This window comes from Humulus lupulus, chromosome 2 (genome assembly GCF_963169125.1).
Source record: "Humulus lupulus chromosome 2, drHumLupu1.1, whole genome shotgun sequence".
NCBI classification, from domain to species: Eukaryota; Viridiplantae; Streptophyta; class Magnoliopsida; order Rosales; family Cannabaceae; genus Humulus; species Humulus lupulus.
Genome location: NC_084794.1, coordinates 134,075,973 through 134,081,489, shown reverse-complemented (window position 1 = coordinate 134,081,489; position 5,517 = coordinate 134,075,973). Strand labels below are relative to the sequence as shown.

General features: G+C 29.4%; 1 long non-coding RNA gene across 3 annotated transcripts; it reads right to left on the bottom strand.

Annotated features, from left to right (window-relative positions):
• Positions 1–369: 369 nt before the first annotated feature.
• On the bottom strand, positions 370–3,527 carry LOC133818527 (uncharacterized). Of its 3 annotated transcripts, XR_009885932.1 has the most exons (4): positions 3,446–3,527; positions 3,318–3,376; positions 1,257–1,307; positions 370–850 (listed from the first exon to the last, which is right to left on the bottom strand). It is a non-coding gene; the product is annotated as an uncharacterized LOC133818527 (long non-coding RNA). The 3 variants fall into 3 exon arrangements; XR_009885931.1 differs by having other exon boundaries at positions 370–1,307; positions 3,451–3,527; XR_009885930.1 differs by having other exon boundaries at positions 3,318–3,505.
• Positions 3,528–5,517: the final 1,990 nt, after the last annotated feature.

Here is a 5,517-nt window from a genome sequence, read left to right as displayed (position 1 = left end):
TTAATGGCTCAAAAATGAGCAAACACAAATTCCACCATCCTACCAATTAGTTACCACCAGAGTGTTGGTATTAAACATGCAAACCAAACTGTGCATCAAAAGGTGTATTGCAAAAAATTCTTATAATACCATAAGCCATGATCAATATATATACACATACATTAAATCAAAGATATAGATCAAATTGCGACAAAAAAAGAAGAAGATATAGATCAGATCTTTACCTCTTGAAGCCTATTAAGAATCTTTGTTGTCTTTTAGTACAAAAATAATGAACATCCAACTAGGGAATGGCACCAAGATCTTTCAAGTTAATCATCAACACACTAGGATGTGTGTCAGTGCGTAGGATGTATAAGACTATTTTCTTTCTCTATATTTACTCAACACATGAGATCTAGAGATTTGTAGATGAGAATATGCTAGAGAGAATGGGAGAAGAAGAGAAAAATATCGATGTATTTTTCAGGCTCTTGAAAATTTTTCTTCAGATAACCCTGAAAAATATCTATATATAGCCTAGGTCTAATCATATTAGGGTTAGGTTTGTAACAACCCAATTTTCTAAAATATATTATAAACCGAGCACATTTATATAGATAAGAGAAATATTGCTTTATTACTTGTAATAACGAAAAGTTCATAAATGGGATCCAAGTTTTGAATATCAAAACCAAAATGAAACAATTTTGTAAGATAAAAATAGTAGTATCATTATTCAGTCATAAAACAAAAAAGATATAAATGCACTAAAAATAGATCGTTCCAGCGCTTATATGGCCCTCACAAGATACACACACTTTTGGTCCAGGTTCAACTGTCATCTTGGAGAGTAGTTCTTACTTCTTATCTTCAAACATAAACAATTAAAGGAGTGAGCTTCTAAGCCCACTAAGGAAATCTCATAGAAACATTCAATAGCATACAACATATACTCATTCATAGCATAGAAACATAACACAAGTACATAAATGCTATTACTAATATTTCTATAAACATATGCCAATAAACTATCATGCATACCACCATACTATATTACAATTAGTGTAAAACCAAATACATTTACAAAATAACAATCCAATCAAGTTCCAAGGGTGGAGATTCTTTATATATGTAAGGTAAACCTTGCCAAAGGTTGGACAGATCTAGAGTAACTAACTCATTGTCCTAAAATTTTCGTACCTCACCATGCCCTTCTTGTACCTGAAAAGTTAAGATTTCATACTAACATAAACTTAACTACTTAATTTCCTTACCTCAAGTCCTTTCAACATGCACTGTGAAAGATCTCTTTAAATGCTGGAATCCTATTAATCAACAACATACCAAATTTGAAAAGAAATCACAAATAACAACAAAATAATATAAGAAAATAATCTTGATCTAAAACCTTTCATGCAAACTCTAGGCTTAAGGTCTAAACCCACGAGCTTTAGCTTCAACATATTAACCTAAAAGTATACATCAAGATCTATTTGCATAGGACATGCATACTGCTAGGAATGGAGCCCTTTAAAGCTATTGTATCGAACAATATTTTTGGGAAATAAATAAATGAAATGAATTTGTGCATATATTGATTGTTTGTTATTATTTTTTTAATAATATTATTTGAATATTAGAAAATTCTCAAATTTTTTATTGTTACTACAATCTTGTATTGGTACAAGATGATTACGATTGTAAGGAACGAATAAATTTCTTCCAAATATGCCCTTTCACTAATTAATCTTGGATTCTACTACCAGTATAAGACCTATGGACCTATAATTCCAAGCTCCAATAATTTTGGATTCTACAACATTGTTCAAGGTAGTAGAATCCAAGATTAATTAGTGAAAGGGCATATTTGGAAGAAATTTATTCTTCATGGAAAATATGTAATTTAGATTAATTAATTATTAATTTTTTATGTAATTTTGAAAATTATCATTAAAATACTAAAATAATTAATTTTAAATTAATTATGTTTTCTTTATTTAAATGTTAAAAATAAATCTAATAATTCAAATTAGTATTAAATTGGTTTAGAAATTTATTCAAATGATTAAATTATTTATCTGTAAAGATTGGTTACCAGTTATAACATATTTTATCATTTTTTGAATAAATAGATTATTAAATAACTAATAAATAAAAATGGTTAAGAGACATGCCTTGAAAAAAGCATGTGTCACGCGTTTGCAATTTGATTGACATGTGTAACTGATTATCATTATCAATCTTGGCTATTTTATTTATTTAATAATATGGGTAAATGCTCATTTAGATCCGTGTGTTTTATCATAATACATACTTGTTACCCTATGTTTATAATAATGATCATTTAGTACAATCTGTTTGCAATTCTTACCAGTTTAGTACCCTCAACTACAATCTAATCAACTCATATTTCAAATATAACCATATTGCCCATCTTTTTAATGATTATTTTATTTTGTTTTTTTTTTAAATGTTTTTAAAATATTTTCTTAATTAATAAAAAAAAAACTTATAATTAAAACTTTGAAATAATTTAAATAAACAAAAAATAAAAAATAAAATCTAACACCTAAACTTAAACCAAAAAATAAATTCAAACAAAAATCTAAAACCTAAAAAAATTATGAGTTTTTAGTTTACTTTAATTAATATACAAATATTGGTTTTAGTTTTTTTTTATTTATATTTGGAATTTTGTTTATTTAATTAATTAAAATAATTTTATTAAATACTTTATTTTATAATTATTTTTTTATTTAAGAATTTACATTTAATTGATTCATTTTATAAAACAAATCTATTACACCTAATTCCAAGATCTCATGCGTTAAATACATCTTGTGAATCACTAGATAAATCCCACGGTTACTCTACATGCGCACACGAGCCTTGAGGTGTAGAGATTGCTAGGATTGGATGTTCATTATTCAATACTAAAAGATTGATATGACTCTTGATAGACTTCAGCTAGTATGTTCTTCATCTTTATGTGTGTTTAGATTAATGTGTATATTAATGGATCTGATTAATGTGTATATTAATGGATCTGTTATTTAAAATTTGTTTAAATAAATTTTTTGAAATCTCTTGGGCCCACCATTCCGTGCATTCCACTGCGCACATGGTAATCATGTTACAAACACATACGTGGCATCATATTAAACTTTAGGCCAAAACTTATCATTAACATTCTCATATTTTTATTATTAATATCTATATCTAACATATGCATCCCTTCCATCATATTACAATTCTATTTACAAGCAGTATATAACCTTATTTTATAGCTCAACATGCATCTAATAACTTTTCACATCAAAGATTCAAAATCTTACCCCTCCTTGTGATTGTCGAACCCTAAGTTTAATCTTTCCTTTTGGATGTGCTTTAGATCCTAAACAAAACAACATTCCTATATTAGATGGAGATGTGAGAAGGAGAAATTCAATATAATTTGACTTACTTAACCTTTGTTTTGATCTCGTTCTCCTCCTCTTCCTCTTCCTCACACTCACACTCTCCTTCTCTTTCTCTCTTGATTTCAGAGGCACACACACAAGGAAGATCGTAAGGTCCTATTTATAGGCTAGGTTTTTCTTTGTGTGCAAGTAACTCAAATGGCCATAAATTCCAAAAATCATCATAATGGCGTAATTCCCCAAATAACTCCTTAGTCAAGTTTAATGCTAATTGAATCCTTAAATGGAAAGTTTATCTTCAATTGATTCGATTCTTTTTTTCTCTCTTGGGTGTATATCACTAAAAATGAAGGTGGAAGTTCAATCATTGATCACTTTTAATGTTAATTGATACCAAAATTGAAAGTTACTAATGATCTCCATTTTTTCTAATATTTTGTCCATGTTCATTCCCTTTCTTGTTCAATAAATTTTATACACTGACAAACTTACTCAAAAGACAAAAATCTCAACAAAACAGAAAATGTTAACTTCCCTTATTATGCGTGGTCGAAATTCCCTTATATTTACTCCAAAGAATATCTCCAAGAAAATTTCCTTTAATTGCCAAGTAATTAAGCTAAGCCAAAAACCATTTCTAATCTTAAATTGAAATCCATACAATAATGCATTCGAGAGTCTATAGTCTTTATTTCCAAGTAAAGACTAATAAATATAATATATCTAAATTATATTTATTTAGGTAACAATATAACAACTAATTTATTTATTGAAGACAAATAAATTCTCTCTCTAAGCTATCAGCTCACCAAGGAAAAATACTAAAATAGAATAAAAAGAAAAAATTAACCAGGTATTACAAGGATTTATTTGTTTTATTAATATTTTAATCAAATTAAAATAACAATTAAATAATTAATTAATGAAATAAAAATATTCAAATAGTAACTAGTACAATTGAACGAATCAAAAATTGGGTCAAGTTCTCTAAGACATTTAAAGCATATATTGTGCTCCCAATTTTTATTTATTCAATTAATAAGACAACATGTTCATGCATACAATTAATTTTTTTTATTTAATTTATGCATAAATATCACTTAATTCAAACTTAATTTTATCTTATAAAACCTAATTAACTTATTATCTTTTAATAAATTATTATCATTTTCTTTAAATATTAACTCAAGACTAATTCATATTATTTTTGTTGACACAGTTTTTCGCCAACAGTGTATTAAGAAACAATAAGGTAGATTAGTGCTTAATAGTAAACCGTAATGAAGAATAATATGAATTCACTCAAGAATACAGAACTTTTACGTGGTTCAGTGGTTAAAATCCACCTAATCCACGAGTCAATATTATTGATGTTTCACTCTCTATTTTGGCAGAGTTTTTGTATTACAAAATCATCGTCCCCTTCCCTGTCCAATATTCCTAGTATTTACAAGGGAATTCCATGGACAGGTTTGGGTAACCACGTGAGTCAATCACGCATTTACATAATAATTACATTTAATACAAATAATTCTCATTTATATTGGGATATGATTGAATAATAGAATAATAGATTTCCGCTATCTCGAATAATAAATATGACAGCCTGGTCATAAATAAACGTATAAAGGGATCCCGAGTCTCTGGGGATCTGCGGGTATGCAATATACTAGAATTACCACGAGCTGGATATCTCCTCCAAGCTCGTGCTTCGACAACTATTTATAATTATGAGCTCCCACTCCATAGCTATTTATAAGTAATGACATTCTCGGAGTGCAACCCCTCTAGGTGAAGCCACCTCCTGGGCCAGTAGATAAGTCGTGGATGTCTCCAAGTGAGGTCACGCCCCGAGGTCTGTCCTTAGGGTAAGGATCTCTCTAGGTAAGCCACGTCTGGAGGAGCTCTCTTCACTCACTCGTCCCCAAGGTCTACGATTCCGGTCCTCGGACCCGGGGTAGCCGCCAGGTGTCCGTCACTGCAATTGTGAGCTACTAGGCGATCATCTGATAGATTTTGATGAGCCTCGATTGGTGGTGTCGAGTTCATACACTCAACAATCAGAATTTCCCACAACACCGCCTGACATGGGCAAACATGCGTAGTACCCTGACAA